Below are 21,244 nucleotides of genomic sequence, written 5' to 3'. Positions count from 1 at the left end.
AAGAGGGAATTGATTCTGCAGGTAACCTCCTTTTTTTTTTTTTTTTTTTTTAAGATTTTATTTATTTATCCATGAGAGAGAGAGAGGCAGAGGGAGAGGGAGAAGCAGGCTTCCCGCAGAGCAGGGAGCCTGATGAGGGACTCAATCTCAGGACCCTGGGTTCACGACCTGAGCTGAAGGCAGACGCTTAACCAACTGAGCCACCCAGGCATCCCAGGTAACACCGTTTTATCAGTGTTTTCTTTGAATTAGCGTGCCTCTCACCTCCACAGTTGGAGTGTCTTTCAAGCTCCCCTCTCCCAGACCAGTGGTTTTATGTCCAGGTTGGCATGGCTATCTGTCCTGGGTGACTCCATAATCATATTCGTATCCGTAATTAACATCCATATTTCCAGACACAGGGAGTCCTTCTCCAAATGTCAGTTTCTGTTTTCCTCCTTCTTCCCCTTCCCCTTCTCCTCCTTCTCCTTTTTCTTCACTCTCGAAAAACACAAATGCTTTCCTCCATAGCAATAGAGCTTTCAAACTTCTTTTGGGCCCTGGAACTCAGAAACACAACAGTATAGTTGGATTACAAAAATCACAACTATAACTTAAGAGGTTGAGCTTAAATGTCTGAGAAACAATTTTAAGGTCCCTATAGTGATAACCTATTCTAAATTTAAAATTAGAAATTTTAAAATTTAAAAGGAAAGACGTATTTAAAATACCAACCATACTACCTTGCCTTCCTTTCTTATGGTAACTGATTATAACCTCATAGAAAAAGATTTAGAAGGTGTGATGATTGATTTTATGTGTTAACTTGGTTGGGCCACAATGCCTAGATATTTAGTTGAACATTATTCTGGATGTTTCTGTGAGAGGTTTTTTTGGTTTTGTTTTTGTTTTTAATGAGATTAACATTTAAATTAGTAGACGTCGAGTTAGGCAGATTGCCGTCATAATGTGGATGAGCCTCATCCAATCAGCAGAGGCCTTAATAGAACAAAGACTTAACCTCTGCTGAACAAGAAGGAATTCTGCCAGGGGCACCTGCATGGCTCAGTCATTAAGTGTCTGCCTTTGGCTCGGGTCGTGGTCCCGGGGTACTGGGATTGAGCCTCGCATCAGGCTCCCTGCTCCACAGGAAGCCTGCTTCTCCCACTCCCACTCCCCCTGCTTGTGTTCGTTCTCTCGCTGTGTCTCTCTCTCTCTCTGTCAAATAAAAAAAGAAAAAAAGAAGGAATTTTGCCAGCAGACTGCCTTTGGATGCAAACTACAACTCTTCCCTGAGTATGAAGCCTGCTGGCCTAGCAGCAGATTTTGACTAAGTCTTCAAAATCATGTGAGCTATCTCCTTAAAATCAATCTCCCTTTCTCATTCTTGTCCCCTCCTCTCAATAGATCGATCGATCGATCGACAGATGATAGATAGAGAGATAGATAGATAGATAGATAGAGAGATCCTATTTGTTCTGTTTCTTTGGAGAACCCACACTAAAAGAGAAGGCTTTATCCAGATACTAAAGGAAGTCTTTACCTGGGCACACTTATAAAGGTGTACATACATGTTATGACCCAAACACCTGGCCTAATATACTTCCTGGTGTTTCTCCTTACGGAGTACAATTCAAACTCCTTATAAACATATGGTCTCATCACAACCTAGTCTCACATTGTCTTAGGAAACTTATTTTCCATGGACCTCCATATTATAGATGATGCTTCTGCCCTGTCTTCTCATCTCCATATATTCTCCTAGGAGGCCTAGGATTTATTTTCAAACTCTACAGGAGTAGGGAATAGGTGAATGGGTGGGGATCAACTTTAGAAAAGCCCTACTTTCATATGTCTTGGTTTTTACCTGTAATTTGAAATCACATGTAAAGAGGAATTCTTCTTCTTTTTTTTTTTAATCCATCTTTTACATGGATACTGTGGAGAAGCTACCCAAACTGCAGTTCACAAAATAAACCGTTCTTCATGACTTTTTTCGTTTGTTTACAAATTCATTTTCTGTTCTGTCATCTCCCAATTTAACCCAAACTTTGAGTCTCAGGTATTTGTTGGGTAAATTATGTCCCATAGCCCCTCATAATTAAACTGGATTAGTCTCAGGGTGCCTGGGTAGCTCAGTCAGTTAAACATCTGCCCTCGCCCCAACATCTAATAGTAAAACTTACAAGTCTCAGAGACAAAGAGAAAATCTTGAAAGCAGCTCGGGAGAAGAGATATGTAATCTACAATGGTAGAAATATTACATTGGCAACAGACCTATCCACAGAGACCTGGCAGGCCAGAAAGGACTGGCATGATATCTTCAGAGCACTAAACGAGAAAAATATGCAGACAAGAATACTATATCCAGCCAGGCTGTCATTGAAAATTGAAGAAGAGATAAAAAGCTGCCAGGACAAACAAAAACTAAAAGAATTTGCAAACACGAAACCAGCCCTCCAAGAAATATTGAAAGGGGTCCTCTAAGCAAAGAGAGAGCCTAAAAGCAGCATAGACCAGAAAGGAACACAGACAATATACAGTAACAGTTACCTTATAGGCAATACAATGGCACTAAATTCATATCTTTCAATAGTTACCCTGAATGTAAATGGGCTCAATGCCCCAATCAAAAGACACAGGTTATCAGATTGGATAAAAAAACAAGACCCATCGATATGCTGTCTGCAAGAGAGTCATTTTAGACCCAAAGACACCCGCAGATTGAAAGTGAGGGGGTGGAAAACCATTTACCATGCTAATGGACACCAAAAGAAAGCTGGGGTGGCAATGCTTCCATCAGACAAATTAGACTTTAAACAAAGACTGTAATAAGAGATGAAGAAGGACATTATATCCTACATAAAGGGTCTATCCAACAAGAAGATCTAACAATTGTAAATATCTATGCCCCTACCATGGGAGCAGCCAATTATATAAGGCAATTAATAACAAAAGCAAAGAAACACATTGACAACAATACAATAATAGTGGGGAACTTTAACACCCCCCTGACTGAAATGGACAAATCATCTAAGCAGAAGATCAACAAGGAAATAAAGACTTTAAATGACACACTGGACCAAATGGACTTCACAGACGTATTCAGAACATTCCATCCCAAAGCAATGGAATACATATTCTTCTCTAGTGCCCATGGAACATTCTCCAGAATAGATCACATCCTGGGTCACAAATCAGGTCTCAACCGGTACCAAAAGACTGGGATGATTCCCTGCATATTTTCAGACCACAATGCTTTGAAACTAGAACTCAATCACAAGAGGAAAGTCGGAAAGAACTCAAATACATGGAGGCTAAAGAGCATCCTACTAAAGAATGAGTGGGTCAACCAGGAAATTAAAGAAGAATTAAAAAAATTCATGGAAACCAACGAAAATGAAAACACAACTGTTCAAAATCTTTGGGATACAGCAAAGGCAGTCCTGAGAGGAAAGTATATAGCAATACAAGCCTTTCTCAAGAAACAAGAAAGGTCTCAAATACACAACCTAACCCTACACCTAAAGGAGCTAGAGAAAAAACAGCAAGTAAAGCCTAAACCCAGCAGGAGAAGAGAAATCATAAAGATCAGAGCAGAAATCAATGAAATAGAAACCAAAAGAACAGTAGAACAGATCAACAAAACTAGGAGCTGGTTCTTTGAAAGAATTAACAAGATTGATAAGCCAGACTTATCCAAAAAAAAGAGAAATGACCCAAATCAACAAAATCATGAATGGAAGAGGAGAGATCATAACTAACACCAAAGAAATACAATTATAAGAACATATTATGAGCAACTCTATGCCAGCAAATTAGATAACCTGGAAGAAATGGATGCATTCCTAGAGCTGTATCAACTACCAAAATCGAACCAGGAAGAAATAGAAAACCTGAACAGACCCATAACCACTAAGGAAATTGAAACAGTCATCAAAAATCTCCCAACAAACAAAAGCCCAGGGCCAGATGGCTTCCCAGGGGAATTCTACCAAACATTTAAAGAAGAATTAATACCTATTCTCCTGAAACTGTTCCAAAAAATAGAAATGGAAGGAAACCTTCCAAACTCATTTTATGAGGCCACCATTACCTTGATCCCGAAACCAAAGACCTCATTAAAAAGGAGAATTACAGACCAATATCCTTGATGAACATGGATGCAAAAATTCTCACCAAAATACTAGCCAATAGGATCCAACAGTACATTAAAAGGATTATTCACCACGACCAAGTGGGATTTATCCCTGGGCTGCAAGGTTGGTTCAACATCCACAAATCAATCAACGTGATACAATATATTAACAAAAGAAAGAACAAGAATCATATGATCCTCTCAAAAGATGCAGAAAAAGCATTTGACAAAGTACAGCATCCTTTCTTGATCAAAACTCTTCAGAGTATAGGGATCGAGGGTACATACCTCAATATCATAAAAGCCATCTATGAAAAACCTACAGCGAATATCATTCTCAATGGGGAAAAGCTGAGCGCTTTCCCCCTAAGGTCAGGAACGCGGCAGGGATGTCCACTATCACCACTGCTACTCAACATAGTATTAGAAGTCCTAGCCACAGCAATCAGACAACAAAAAGAAATCAAAGGCATCCAAATTGGCAAAGAGGAAGTCAAACTCTCACTGTTTGCAGATGATATGATACTTTATGTGGAAAACCCAAAAGACTCCACCCCAAAACTGCTAGAACTCATACAGGAATTCAGTAAAGTGGCCAGATAGAAAATCAATGCACAGAAATCAGTGGCATTCCTATACACCAACAACAAGACAGAAGAGAGACAAATTAAGGAGTCGATCCCATTTTACAATTGCACCCAAAAGCATAAGATACCTAGGAATAAATCTAACCAAAGAGGCAAAGGATCTGTACTCAGAAAACTATAAAATACTCATGAAAGAAATTGAGGAAGACACAAAGAAATGGAAAAACGTTCCATGCTCATGGATTGGAAGAACAAACATTGTGAAGATGTCAATGCTACCTAGAGCAATCTACATATTCAGTGCAATCCCCATCAAAATACCATCCACTTTTTTCAAAGAAATGGAACAAATAATCCTAAAATTTGTATGGAACCAGAAGAGACCCCGAATAGCCAGAGGAATCTTGAAAAAGAAAAGCAAAGCTGGCGGCATCACAATTCCAGACTTCCAGCTCTATTACAAAGCTGTCATCATCAGGACAGTATGGTAGTGGCACAAAAACAGACACATAGATCAATGGAACAGAATCGAGAGCCCAGAAATGGACCCTCAACTCTATGGTCAACTCATCTTCGACAAAGCAGGAAAGAATGTCAAATGGAAAAAAGACAGTCTCTTCAACAAATGGTGATGGGAAAATTGGACAGCCACCTGTAGAAGAATGAAACTGGACCATTTCCTTACACCACACACAAAAATAGACTCCAAATGTTTGAAAGACCTAAACGTGAGACAGGAGTCCATCAAAATCCTAAAGGAGAGCACAGGCAGCAACCTCTTCGACCTCAGCCGCAGCAACTTCTTCCTAGAAACATCGCCAAAGGCAAGGGAAGCAAGGGCAAAAATGAACTATTGGGATTTCATCAAGATAAAAAGCTTTTGCATAGCAAAAGAAACAATCAACAAAACCAAAAGACAACTGACAGAATGGGAGAAAATATTTGCAAATGACATATCAGATAAAGGGCTAGTATCCAAAATCTATAAAGAACTTCTCAAACTCAACACCCAAAGAACAAATAATCCAATCAAGAAATGGGCAGAAGACATGAACAGACATTTTTCCAAAGAAGACATCCAAATGGCCAACAGACACATGAAAAAGTGCTCTACATCGCTCAGCATCAGGGAAATCCAAATCAAAACCTCAATGAGATACCACCTCACACCAGTCAGAATGGCTAAATTTAACAAGTCAGGAAACGACAGATGTCGGCAGGGATGCGGAGAAAGGGGAACCCTCCTATACTGTTGGTGGGAATGCAAGCTGGTGCAGCCACTCTGGAAAACACTATGGAGGTTCCTCAAACAGTTGAAAATAGAGCTACCATATGATCCAGCAATTGCACTACTGGGTATTTACCCCAAAGATACAAATGTAGGGATCCGAAGGGGTACGTGCACCCCAATGTTTATAGCAGCAATGTCCACAATAGCCAAACTGTGGAAAGAGCCAAGATGTCCATCAACAGATGAATGGACAAAGAAGAAGTGGTATATATACAGAATGGAATATTATGCAGCCATCAAAAGGAATGAGATCTTGCCATTTGCAACGACGTGGATGGAACTGGAGGGTGTTATGCTGAGTGAAATAAGTCAATCAGAGAAAGACATGTATCATATGACCTCACTGATATGAGGAATTCTTAATCTCAGGAAACAAACTGAGCGTTGCTGGAGTGGTGGGGGGTGGGAGGGATGGGGTGGCTGGGTGATAGACATTGGGGAGGCTATGTGCCATGGTGAGTGCTGTGAATTGTGCAGGACTGTTGAATCACAGATCTGTATCTCTGAAACAAATAATGCAATATATGTTAAGAAAAAGAAAGATAGCAGGAGGGGAAGAATGAAGGGGAGTAAGTTGGAGGGGGAGACGAACCATGAGAGACGATGGACTCTGAAAAACAAACTGAGGGTTCTAGAGGGGAGGGGGGTGGAGGGATGGGTTAGCCTGGTGATGGGTATTAAAGAGGGCACGTTCTGCATGGAGCAGTGGGTGTTATGCACAAACAATGAATCATGGAACACTACATCAAAAACTAACGATGTAATATATGGTGATTAACATAACAATAAAAAATTTAAAGAAAAAAAAATGTCTGCCTTTGGCTCAGGTCATGATCCCAGGTTCCGCTTTCTGCTCTGTGGGGAGCCTGCTTCTCCCTCTCCCTCTGACTGCCAGTCCCCCTGCTTGTGCTCTCTCTTGTTCTCTCTCTGTCATTTAAATAAATAAATAAATAAATATCTTTAAAAAAATAAAGTGGATTAGTCTATTCTAATTTGCATAAGTTTTCTATTAACAAAAGAGGGATTTTCCTGTCCAAACTGACTGCAGAGATCTAGGGAAGGGAGCGCCATATAGTATCAAATTCTACATAAAAACAAAAGAAGCAATGGTTTATAGATGCTGATAGTTTAAAAATAAGTATACTTTTCATATATCAGTTTCCCCTAATCTTATTGAGACAGATGGTAAGATTAGCAACGTGTCACTTCAAATAATAATTATACTACATGAGAATCAGATGGGTAATACTAAACTTATATGATGCTTGGATAGTTCAGTATTTTCTTTCTCTATTTTTTTTATTATTTTTAACCCTAGACTATTTAAGCATACTATGTTTAACCACAATTTAGCCAAACTATAATATATGTAATATAATATTGATCACTGTCTTCATCGTTTAGCTAAAAAAAGTTAAGAAAGCCAAATTTCTTGAAACATATAACATTGTAATATTTATTGAGTACTAATTGTGTATAGGTGCTATATAGTGAATTCTCCATTGATATTTGCTTATAATTTCTCTGCACAGTAACTCTGCAAGAAACAAATGTTCTTCAAAGAGACAATTTTCATAGAAGTATTATAGTAGACATTCATTGATGTAGTGGGCCTTCATTGAGTAACTGCTCCGTCCTTGAAAATGCTTGGCTTCATTTGACGTATTGAAAACCCTAGCAGATGGGGCACCTGGGTGGCTCAGTCATTAAGCGTCTGCCTTCAGCTTGGGTCATGATCCCAGGGTCCTGGGATCGAGCCCCACATCAGGCTCCCTGCTCAGCAGGAAGCCTGCTTCTCCCTCTCCCACTCCCCCTGCTTGTGTTCCCTCTCTCACTGTCTCTCTCTCTCTGTCAAATAAATAAATAAAATCTTAAAAAAAAAAAAAAAAACCTGGGTGCCTGGGTGGCTCAGTTGGTTAAGTGACTGCCTTCAGCTCAGGTCATGATCCTGGAGTCCCGGGATCAAGTCCTGCATCGGGGTCCCTGCTCAGCGGGGAGTCTGCTTCTCCCTCTGACCCTCTTCCCTCTCATGCTCTCTATCTCTCATTCTCTCCCTCTCAAATAAATAAATAAAATCTTTAAAAAAAAAACCTAGCAGATATATCACAATATACCATTTTACAAATCCATAAATCAAGGCTCAGAGAAGTTAAAAAGAAGATTGTTTTCATTCACACCTTCATTTAAAAAATAATATTGAGAAACTATTTTTTTGCCTGGTAGTACTGGACTTTGTCTTACAAAGAACAGAAAGACAAGCGTCCAGACTTACAACCTTTAGAACCAAGTGAGGGAAACAGGTGTTGATCAAGTATTCCTGCAATAAACAAAAATTGAAAAGTTGACAAACTTGGAAAGGAATGGCACTGTATGAGAGCAGATGAAAGTGATCTTAGTGAAACTTGGGGCACCTGCATGGCTCTGGCAGTTGAGCATCAGGCTCTTGATTTCGACTCAGGTCATGATCTCGGGGCTGTGAGATTGGGCCTGCCTGCTTGGGATTCTCTCTCTCTCCCCCTGCCCCTCCCCCACCACCCTGCACATGTGCACGAGCATACTCTCTCTCTCTCTCTTTCTCAAAAAAAAAAAAAAAAAAAAAAACCCAAAAACAAAAAAGTGATATTAGAGAAACAACCAAACCTCCCCAGCCAGGGGAAGGCTTTCCCCCCAAAATAATATCACTAACATCAGGCATTTAAAAAAAAAAAAATCCAAATTTTAGAGTGAAAAATTTAGACTGGTTAGAGCCATGACAAAAGTTTACTATAAGTCATCAGAAAATAATTTTATGGTTTTGGAAAACAAAATAAACAAAACAAAGCAAGCAAACAAAAAACTTAGCTGACCTTCATAGTCTCCTTCAGTTCTAAAAGACATTGCTCATACTTTCAGATAGAGCAACTAAAACTCTGAAATTTCAAAGGTTGAAGGCCAAAATTCTTTTCTAATCATATGTTAGAACACATAGGATCCCCATCCCACTTCTCACCAGTTAAGACATCTGGGTAAAGTCAAATCCCACCAATTTCACCACAGCACATTTTTCATTTTCACTCATGTAATTGTATTTTATTTTATTTATGTAGCCACTTAGAATCTTATAGCCCATCTCATTTTTGTAAGTGAATATCTGGCACTCCATTTCCAAGTCTAGAACAAAGGAGATACATGTTGACATTTAGATGCTGGTCAATAGTTTTACAAAGAAAAGTCAAGATATCTCTTCAAAACACCCCATGCCCTAAGCATCCCGTAAATGAAAATGCCAGCTGAATTGTTTCATTCTTTCTAAGCAAAACTATTCAAAATGTGCAGGGCATCGGAATGGACTACCTGGGCCGAGCTCTGAAAGGCCAACAGGAAATACGGGAGGTCAGAAAGAATAAAAGCAAGTTATTCACCATTGCTATAACCATCCACCTGGCCCCCTGGGTTAACCTTTCTTGAGGTTCTGACCCCATTCTGGCAGAGAAGATGCCTGTGCAAACGTAAGCTGCCTCTGATCCTGGTCGTAGCAATAGAGATATATCTTTGGGTAAGATCCAGGAGGTAATGAAATAAGGAATCATAAATTCCATGGGTGCTTATGCCTGCTAACAGAGAAAAAATACTGGAGCCTCTGAGTGCCGCAACTGTTTCCATCTGTTCTCTTTATGTGTAACTGATGTAAGAAATTAGTGACTGCCAGAAGTCACTTGGTTTGCAATTACAGTGCTTCATGATATTAGTATAAACTAGGAAAATGAGCCACTCTATTCTAGAATGGAAAGCACAAATGAAGGTGAAAGCTACTTTTGAGATCCTATATCACTTACGGCATCCTTTGTCATTACCTAAAGAAAGGGATATTCTCACTTTACTTGCAGAGCAGATGGAAAATCGCAAAGACCTGCTGATAAAATATGAAGGAAACTTACACAGAAACTCCTGAATTCTCATGCTGGGTCATAGGAGTGGCTTTATTTGTCTCCTATGAGTCAAGTGAGTAGGAGACATAGAGCTTGAAAATTACAAAGTCAGTCCTGTTACAAATTAAACTTTGACCTCCTAGTGCTTGTTCTCTATCAAAATGAGGTACTAGAGTATTCATCCTTGTTTTTAGTCTGACTCTGGTAGGTCACACATTCTGAGGTTCTGGCTTTCATTAAGCTTCCCAGCCAGCAGTATAACCTTCACGTTGATTCAGTTCAAACCTGGGTAAGGCATTTCAGTAAAACGAGTCAGAAAAATGATCTGCGGAATGGGTTTATTAATCACTGTCCTGAATAATGCACAGTAATAATGCTATGGTAAGAAGACACAGAAGCCGAGAACAGTCTTGACAAACCAAACACTTGCAAATATAACTGTCAAAAAACAAATACTGTGTCTCTTAAAGCACAAGTGAAATACAGAGTTCTCTGTACAGAATATTCTTTAGTCAACAATAGAAGAAAAATAAAAATCCACAAGACAAGCAACTGTTTTAAATAAATATCTTATCTGTGGGTGGCAGTAGATTTTAGCAGAAAATGTATGCATTTTGGAGAAAGATGGATATGAGTTTGAATGCCCAATCTGTCACTTACTAGCTGTATAACTAAACAAATCCCACAACTTCTCAGTCTAAAATTCCCAATTATAAAATAGAAGTCATTCCAACTATCTCATTATACCACAGTGAAAATTATATGAATTAATGAATGTAAAATGTTGGCATGCAATAGGTGATTAATAAATGCTAGTTTGTCTCTTCAAACCATCCACACCTTATATTTAGTAAGATTTGTTGTTTAGTAAGATTTATTGTTTGGATTTAGTAAGATTTATTGTTTAGTAAGATTTATTGTTTGGAAATCTAAGGAAAGCTGTCTTGTAAAAATTGTAGACAAATACAACTTGCCATACATTTCTGAACATTCACAGTTATCATCCATGAGTTGTCCATGGACCCCTGGCTTACACACAATTAATAGACACAAAGAAGGTGAAGGGCAGGGAGCACATTTAGGGGGTTCTGAAAAGTCTTGAGACAATTTAAACAAAACCTAACAGAATGTATTATATCAAAATACTTCAACAAAGTGTATTTCTTGGGAGTCTAGTTAATGGCAACTCTCACTCCCTTTCTGAAATGAACTACTAGGATGTAAGATCATAACAAAGAAACCAGATGCACGTATTTGCAACAAAACATTTTGTTCTGCTGCACTTAGGTTAGTGTTATCAAGGTTATGATTATTGGCTTGCATTCTCAAATGTAGCAAACCCCTGCTTCTAAATGCACAGAGCATCTGGAAATGGTAGAGAGCTGTGGGACCATAAAAATCAGACACTTGGGAAATTCCTGCTCTTGAACGCCTAAACTAATATATGGTGTTTTGTTAGTTTCTATAGACATATTCACCTTTGAAGTCTCTAGACATTAAAAAAAATATCTTACTGCATATGCTTCCTTATCTAGGGCACATAGTAATGTAAAAATCCCTTCAATCATTGTTTTCTTTTGAATTATTATGAAAACAAGTATGGGGGGAAATAAGCCCATCTTTATATACAACCTAGTTTCACATTTATTACAATGAATAATTATATTGTTAATAGCTGTAATTACCATAGTTTTGTAAAAAGTACTAACTTGGGAATTTACAGAGGATTATTTATAACTATGCTTTTGAATAAAATGTTTCCAACTAAATATTTATCTTAAAATATTAAAATTATTCTTTCAGAGTTTCTGTTTCTAACAAAGCTTTGATATTCCTTAAAATCTCACAAATTCATTTTAACATATGGTGGAACAAAAACAACCCCAAAAAAGTCCTTGGAAAAGAAAGACATGAATTTGTTTCAAATTAGGTAAACTGGGGTCGCACATAACAAATAGAAGGAAAATATGTAATGTAAATCAGTGACATAAAATAAAACACTCTTCGTCTTTACTCAGAAACAGAATATAAAAGTTGAAATAATTTTGCTATCAAAGACGCAATTCTTTGGTCAAGTTGGTTATAAAAGATGTGGGGTACATGGCTGGCTCAGTCAGTGGAGCATGTGACTCTTGAACTCAGGGTTGTTAGAGCCCCCCCCCCCCGCCCCGTTGAGTGTAGAGACTACTTAAAAAAAAAAAAAAAGCTAATATGTGCATGGGGTCCTGCTGCATCTTTTAGAGTTGGTAGTAATGTTGGGCGGTGACAGACAGTAACTACACCCATCCTGGTGAACACTGTGTAATGTATAGAATTGTCCAGTCACTACGTTGTATACCTGTAACTAATATTTTTTATGTCAACTATACTTCAATAATAAACATCTTTAAAAAGGAGTTGGTAGTATATAGAATGGCATATGGCAGCATATAGCATGACACTGTAGCCCATAGATACTTTAGTATCTATGGTGTTTGAAGGTGTTTGGAGCATAGTCATTTGGAGGTGCTTGGAGCATAGTCATTTTTACCATGTGCTCCTCACAATGATGACGGATGACGGTGTCGTGCTACAAAGGATCACTGAATGGGAAAAGCCAGTCCTCACTGGAACGCCCAGTTTCCCATTGAGAAATGAAGCCTCTCACCACACCTTTAGTCTCCCACGTTGTGGGTGGCAGATTTTGTCCTGCATTGATCTTTTAAATTGCAAATTAAATTTATATGTGTGTCTCTCTAAGGGTGCAGAACCAATTGTGGATGGGAGCTGAGTATTCCTTCTGAGGGCATGTATACGCTCTTTGGCAGGGAGGATAACAGACAGCTGGTATTAAAAGCAGTACAAAAATCCAACTGCATGTTCCACCCCCCCCTCCCGAAAGAGTTCTGGGGAATTTCATGTCTCAGCATATTTCATATGTGGAGTTTGGTGGGATGGAATCTCTGAGTACTATGTCGACTATCTCTGCTTTTTTTTTTTCAGCTTCAGCTGTATTCTTCATCTCTTCATATTTATTTCTGTACATAGTATATATATCAAACACCCGTTATATGTCAGGCACTTTGCGAAGAACCTTGGATTCAAGGATGGATAAGGGCAAACTGTTGCCCACAAGGAAGTTACAGACTTCTGTTAGAGGACTTGCAACCAGATTTTCAGAGGCTGGAATGGTAACAGTTCTGATGGGGGAATTGCTATATGAGCTCAAGAAGGGGGCTCAATAACTCAGCTAGGGAAGGAATAGGGTTTTGGAAGGCTTTTCAGTGGATGTGAATTATTGAATGTCAGGCCTTCTCTGGAGGTCCCCCTGGAAGATCCAACTAATATTGTCTTCTCTGGAGAAATGTATTATCTCCACGGCCACCCACTGCCATTCTAGGGACCGTGATGATGGCAGTGGCTCAGTAAACACATTAATTGCCAAGTTGATGGTAGCCTCTCTAGTGATGGGCATAGAGCAAATAATATACAACTCTCTCCCTGGGGAAAGAGGGGATTGTTAGAGCATCGTGGAATAGATTTCGTCTGAGTTAAATATTGAAGAATAGGAATTGGCCAGGATAAGAAAAAAAAAGGAGGTTCATTCCAGAAAGAGGCTCGAGAGAGCTGGGCATGTCGTGTCTCTTTGGTTCCAGAAAGTGTAGCCACAGTTGTATGTCTCTGCAGGGAAGTGCCGATTCTGACTGGGCAGGACTCGCTGAGGGTCAGGACTGGGAAATGTCTCCACGAAAATAGCAACTGGTTTTGGAAAAATGAAGAGATGTAACAGGAAAAACTCTATGAGATGAGGATGTGACCTTCCTTTGGGAAGAGGCAAAATAAGACCTGATTCCCATCTCTACTACAAGGGTAAGGTGAACCTTCTATAGCTCACAGGGTTCTCAGAAAAATGAATTAGATAAACTGCTTCTCTGCACAGCTGGGCACTTGTCAGCATTTACTGAAAACAGTTTCTCCTCTTGCTCACTCCTCTTCCAAGCATTTTTTCAAGCATTTCAAACCAGTGAACATGGTTTGAAGACCTCATTTATATGTCTGTAAACATCCTGAGAAAACATGCAAAAACTTTTTCAGAAGAAAGATATTGAATAGAAGAGTAGGAAGTCGCTTGGTGTAATGTATTAGTTTCATTACCCTCACAGCCCTAAACGCTGACTTTTAACAGGCAAGAAAAAAACGTGAATTTCTTCACTCTTACCTAACTTCCATGCACATGATACATAAATAATGTAAAAAGGTGACTTCTGTGCTGGCTCATTCTCTCTCTTTCACTCATCTCCTCGAACCTTCTTAGAATTCTAAGAGCCCTGTCATTGTATTATGGAAACAAAACCGTGTTAATTGCGTTTCCAGGATGGGTAAAAGCTTAACTCTCACGTCAGCTGGAGCCCACATAGTGTTTACCGTATCTGGGCATTATTAAAATGTATTAATTTAATCTTCATTACAACTCTAGGAGTTAAGTTTTGCTACTATTCCTACTTTAAAGAGGAGTCACGATATGGGGCACCTGGGTGGCTAAGTTGGTTGAGCGGCTGCCTTCGGCTCGGGTCATGATCTCAGGGTCTTGGGATCGAGCTCCGCATCGGGCTCCCTGCTTGGCGGGAGGCCTGCTTCTCCCTCTAACCCTCCCCCGTCTCATGTATTCTCTCTCTCTCATTCTTGCTTTATCAAATAAATAAATAAATCTTAAAAAAAAAGAGGAGTCACGATAAATGAGCTGTATAAGGTCACACATCAAATAGGCAGTGCAGTCTACTTGAGCCTCAGCAGAAAGGCTGAAGTGTCTATGCTTCTAACACTCTCTAGACATATACTCTGGAAAAGGAAGAGACTAGGGTGTGTATGTTGTGTGTGTGTGTGTGTGTGTGTGTGTGTGTGTAAAGGTGCTTGCCTGTGCCCTGGAGATGCAGATCCACTGAAGGTAAAATAGCAAACACATGTCCAGCCTTATCTCCTTTGTCTCCTTTGATAACCGCACACATCTACAATGGAGATAGCATCCTTCCTGCTCTTTCCATAAAGAAATTGAACTCAGTATGTCTAGGAGACTTCCCCCAGGTGACAGAATTGCACATGGCAGAGCCAGGATTTGAGTGCAGTATGTTTACACAGAAGATGAGACAATATTACAAGAGCATTGAACAGAAAGCATTACATTTGCTGGAAACAGGGTTCGACTCAGGGAAGGCTTTCCTGAGGAAAGAATACGTGCATAGATCTCAATCCGAAGAATGAATACAATTAGAATGGAGGAGCAGTGCTCCAGTCAGAGAGAAGAATATGAGCAAAGAGCCTGGCTTGATGAGCAACAGAGGAAAGTCCAGTATTCCTTAATACCGAGAAGAAGCAGGGGCTTGGTCTAAGAAGAGGAGATGTAGGTAGGAACCAGACATGCGGGATCTTAAAGATAGGACAAGGATGATAATCTGTCCACTAAGAGAAAGGGGCGACCACACAGGGCCCTAAAGTGTGCCATGAGCAGAGAGGGGAAGGCTGGGAGGAATAGCCCTGCAGTTAACATGAGCATATTTGTATTTCTGAAGGTTGACTCTATAGGTAGAATATCTGGCACAGTGGATTTAGGTAGAGCAGGTAGGGAACTCTGGTAGTAAGGTAGCCAAGAGATGGTGGACCATTAGAATAGAGCAATGGTGAGTGACACAAATGGATATATTTGAGAAATTATAAAAACCAGCTGAACTTACTGAGAGATAAGATGGGTGGGTAGAGTGACCAAGAGTCCAGGCTTGACTTCTAGCTGGAGGGACTGTAGCATCACCCCCTAAAAAAGAGAAGCCTGGATTAGAACCACCATATGGCAGGAAATGTGCAATGGAGGAATTTTAGAGTGTCCTGAGCAATATGTATTAAATCATATTCAAACATTTTGACACACCCACCTATAGGCATTCAAGAAGAGAAAAAGCATCACAAAACAAGCACGGTAAAATTTGGGTAAGCTACACCCCCTGCAGTCATACAATAGATATAAGAGAAATATTCACTGATTCCAGACTCTTAGAAGCTGATTCACTAAAGTGACCTGAAACTGAGGTTCAGGAAGCATGAGTTCTCAAATTCCTCTAAGAAGTCAGGACTTAGTTTTTCCCTCTGTGACATTTCAACTCCTGAGATGGAAGAACAGGTTTGAGATGCCAGCAATGACAGTTACCATTCAAAATTATTCCCTCGTTTTACAACTGAGAAAACTGAGGTACAGGGAGCAGACTCACATGTACCCAAGGCCACATGGCATCGTTCTAGTGAACTGTCAGGGATCATGCAACACAATGACAGGATGTGAGGAGAATGTTCTTTATACTTTCCTGTACCATTCATCCCAGGACCAAAGCACCCCTATGAATCAAATACAGTATACTTAAGCACTGGCATCCACATGAGATACTTTCATGAATGGCGTTTTGCTTCCTTATGGAGTATTTGATACATTCAGTAATGCCATGGATATGAGCCAGTGCCAAGTCCAATATCCCATCATTTAACTTACTTACATTTATCATATTCTGTCCTTTAAACTATTAATTTTTAGACCTCCACCTATTCTTTTCATTTTTATTATAAATAACAGCAATTGGATTTTGTTTAAGGTCAAGATTCATATCAAAAGGAAGATATGCTTATTCATCTGTGTGTGTGCGTGTGTGTAAATTTCACTTTAGGGAATCTAAACACTTATACGTGGTGAGGAATAGAAACGAGCATAGACCATGGATATCGGGTGATCTAGTAGTCGAGTGATGAACAGAACTTGATATGATTTGTCTTCTTGCACACTCATTTTGGAGAGTCTGTAAAATTAAAAACTAAAAGCTATGCAGCAACAAAATGGTATACTATCACACCATATAACTTTAGGATTTCTTTCAAATTGTTGAAAGGAAAAACCTAGATACTCAGATGACAAAACCTGCCCTACATAGTTGCAGAGTTTGGTATCGAGTGGGGTCTTAGTCCAGGTTTGGGATAGAAGTCAGACATCCTGGACGGCAATCCTCAGTGTCCATCCATGTCCACTCTATGTGGCTTGGGGTAAAAAGCTTTAAGTCTCTGAACTTAAGTTTCATCTTCTGTAAAAGGGGAATAATAAGTGTTCTTACTTTGTGGTGGTCTTCTGAGGATTAAATGAACAAATGTAGTGAAGGGTTGGGTGTGGTTCCTGGTATATATGTTAGCTATGCTGAGGATGATGATGAATATATGCAATAATAAATGTTGGGAAGTATTGGAAGGCTTAGTTAATGTTCCACAGGTAGAGATAATTTGTCATCATGCTATCAGAAAATAAAATTTCTTCATATGTCTGGGCCAAGGAAAACCAGATTTGTAATGGTGTTCTGAATAATACCTAGGCTATTTCTGCAAAGAATATACAATTTTCTTTTTTTAGGCAGAGATTGTCTTCTGTATGTCTCTCTCTTTAGTTTTAGCTTAACTGTTCAATTGATTAACTTCAGAAAAAATATAAAATATGTTTAAAAAATCAATTATATATATTCATATATGATATATATATTTAAACTTTTTTTAAGGTCATAAACATTAGGGGCTAGTCATTAATATTAGGAAAATTGGCACAAGAGGACCAGTTTTATATTGGACATTGTAATGATCCTGCTTGGAAGATTTAGGTGGAAGAACAGCTTGCTGGAAACTATACGGGCTGTCCATTGTCCACAACAGCCAAACTGTGGAAAGAGCCAAGACGTCCATCCACAGATGAATGGATAAAGAAGATGTGGTATATGTACACAATGGAATATTATGTAGCCATCAAAAAAACCCCAAAAAACCCTAAATCTTGCCATTTGCAATGACGTGGATGGAACTAGAGGGTATTATGCTGAGCGGAATAAGTCAATCAGAAAAAGACATGTATCATATGATCTCACTGATATGAGGAATTCTTAATCTCACGATATGAAGAATTCTTAATCTCAGGAAACAAACTGAGGGTTGCTGGAGTGGTGGGGGGTGGGAGGGAGGGGGTGGCTGGGTGATAGACGTTGGGGAGGGTATGTGCTATGTGAGCGCTGTGAATTGTGTAAGACTGATGAATCACAGACCTGTATCCCTGAAACAAATAATACATTATATGTTAAAAAAAAGGGGGGGGAAATTAAGGGGGGAAATCGGAGGGGGGGGACGAACCATGAGAGATGATGGACTCTGAGAAACAAACTGAGGGTTCTAGAGGGGAGGGGGGTGGGGGGATGGGTTAGCCTGGTGATGGGTATTAAAGAGGGCACGTTCTGCATGGAGCACTGGGTGTTATGCGCAAACAATGAATCATGGAACACTACATCAAAAACTAATGATGTATGGTGATTAACATAACATAATAAAATTAAATTAAAAAAAAGTACACGGGCTGTCAACTAAAAATAGGCCAGATTCCAGGTTGTGTTTCATTTCCTTGGGAAGGTTATTTAACTTCTGGAATCCTCTGTTACCTTATCATAAGAACTGGGGTCATAGAACCTATCTTAGAGCTTTGGAGATAGATGATAAAATACATTATGTATATATATCAAGTATCAGGTATCCAGGAAGAGCTCAGTGTTGATATACAACTCATTAGAGTAAATACAGAACATAAGTGATGCAAAATCACTTGTGTTTTCTTTTTAATTAACTTGTTAACCGGTTAATTTTGAACATAAATAAAATGAAAGATCTCTGAACTGGAAGTCGGGAGCCCTGGGTTTTAATCTTGGCTCTGAGCTGTTGTGGTTCCAAGCAACCATCAACCTCATTGAGTAGAAAGGCTACGACACAAAGCTTTTGTGCCAAAGCCCAGCTAGAACCAGTATTTCCACACCCCTTGTGTGATTCCAAGCAAGTTAAATGAATGACACAGATCTCAGCTTGCACATCTATAAAATAAACCAGTGACCTAAATTATCTTTAAGTGCCCTTCTAGCTCTGAAATGGCACCATTACTAACACCTAATGTTTAAAAAATATTTACAAATGGGGGCGCCTGGGTGGCTCAGTCGGTTAAGCGACTGCCTTCAGCTCAGGTCATGATCCCAGGGTCCTGGGATCGAGCCCCACATCGGGCTCCCTGCTCGGCAGGAGGCCTGCTTCCCCCTCGCCCGCTCCCACTGCTTGTGTTCCTGCTCTCGCTGTGTGTGTGTGTCTCTGTCGATTAAATAAATAAAATCTTAAAAAAAAAAAAAGAAAGCTGGTAAGCAAGTCAATGGAGAAGGTAGAATAAACAACATACCAATTTAAAAAAAAATATTTACAAATGGATCTCACCTTATTTTTTTTTCCTGAAAATTGACGTTAAGCTGGTACATAAAGTGTATAGTTGGGAGGCACTATGAGGGAAGGCAGCTCCTCTAGTTTCTGTTGGTGCTCGAATCCTAGCCAGAGGCAGATTTTCTGTTAGAAAGAGTTAACTCGTAAGAGTGTGTGATAGTCGTGCATCTTTTAAAAACAGATCCTTTTTTTTTTTTTTTCTGTCCTCAATGAAAAGAAATATATGTCCAGTCAGTGGCTGTCAAGCACCGTCAGGAGATTTGTTTATGGCTGACTGTCCCTTTTACATTTGCTGCATCGTGCATTTTAATTAGGAGCCCTTACAACTGGGCGCCCTCTCCACCTGCCACATATAAATCAATGTTAGGATATTGCAGAAGACAGTTGTCCTGGATGAAAAGAACCAAACAGATCTCAGAAAATGGACTGATATTCATGGAATGACTTAAAAACCCAGGGGATGACAAATGAAGGATCCAGTTTGCATTGAGCCAACATAGATGCCCCCATGCCAGTGGCTCAATTTCCAAATGCGATATTGATCAAAGTGATCATTGTTACCACGTAAGAGTCTTCCTACGTGCCAGTTATACAATGCACGTGTTCTTTTACGCATGTGGACATTTAGATGCAGGGGAGTAAAAGTATTTTACTAAAAAATGGGGACTAAAAGCCAAGTCCCACTGTAACTTCATTCAGTGAGTTTCCTCTTCAACACATTGTACAGTGCTTGATATTGCTGTGGCCACATCATCTGAGGGAGGTGGAAAATCTCTCTGAATAAAAAGGAGGAAAAAAGTGAATTAAGGGACAGAGGGAAAACAAAAAGTGTATTGCAAAGTAAAGATAAAAGAACTCGAAGAAAAAAGGTCTTGTCAAAAAAAGATGAAAAGGAAGAAAGAAGGAAAGAAAATATAGAACAAAAGGCAAAGAAAACTATTGCAGAAGAGCTGTGAGCCAAAAGGAAAGTACCAGAGATGGGATTTTGTGTGACAATGCGGAAGAGGAAAGAAGGAGCAAGGGGATTTGCTTGTATGCATGTTAAAATCTGTTTCCCTTAAGGAGTGCGTATTAGTGTCTCTTTTGATCAGTAAGTCAATGTTTCAACTGTGTTATCACTGCCTTCCTTGTGGCTTTTAATAATCATTCTTGAAATAGAAGTGTTTTTGCCAACATATTGGGAGATGCTCTTCTCACTTGACTGATTATTTAATCCACCCTGAAGCTGTCTGTCTGTCGGTAGGACAAGGTGTTCGTGCAGATTGAAAGCCAAGAAAGCTAAGAATGGCGCTGACGTCTTAGAGCAAATTAACTTACATAATGGCCCTGTCAATCCACCCTCCCCTCGAATTCCATTTTGTTGGCTTATACGAAACTCGATCAGTCTCTCAATGGGTTTGCTTTCCTTCCCGTGCATCAGTTATCCCAGCTTCCTTGAACCTGTAGTAAGTGCTAGACATAGATGAGTAGCCTAAGGAATATAAGGAGCATTTCCACTCCTCCCCCACCACCCACAGGAGGTATACAAGTGTTTTAGACCAAATGTTTCTGTCCTGTCAAAATCCATGTGTTGGATCCCTAACTCCCAGTGTGATGGTATTTGGAGATGGGGTCTTTGGGAGGCCATAGATGAGGTCATGAGGGTGGTGCCCTGATGGTGGGATTACTGTCCTTACACAAAAAGGAAGAGACATGAGAATGCTCGCTTGCTCTCTCGCGATCTCTCTCTCACCTTTCATGTGCCCACATGCAGAAAAGGCCATGTGAGCACACAGAGTGATGGGAGCCACCTGCAAGCTAGGAAGAGAGTCCTCACCAAGGACCAAATCTGCCAGCACCTTGATTTGGGACTTCCCAGCCTCTAGAACTGTGAGAAATAAATGTCTTTTGTTTAGGGGACGCAGTCTAAGGTATTTTGTTACAGCAGCTCTCACTGGCTAAGACAGCACGTAACATCAGACAAAAAGGTAGCTGTAACAGCCAAGGAGCCAGACTGCAAACAGTGAGGTTTTTCTAAGCACTGTAGGACTGTACTCCATTAGGACAGAGAGGA

This window comes from Eumetopias jubatus, unplaced genomic scaffold (assembly GCF_037043125.1).
Source record: "Eumetopias jubatus isolate StellerSeaLion01/CBP00866 unplaced genomic scaffold, mEumJub1_p1.0 scaffold_10, whole genome shotgun sequence".
Classification (NCBI taxonomy): Eukaryota; Metazoa; Chordata; class Mammalia; order Carnivora; family Otariidae; genus Eumetopias; species Eumetopias jubatus.
The sequence above is the reverse complement of the archived record's forward strand: the minus strand, read 5'-3'. Positions refer to the sequence as shown.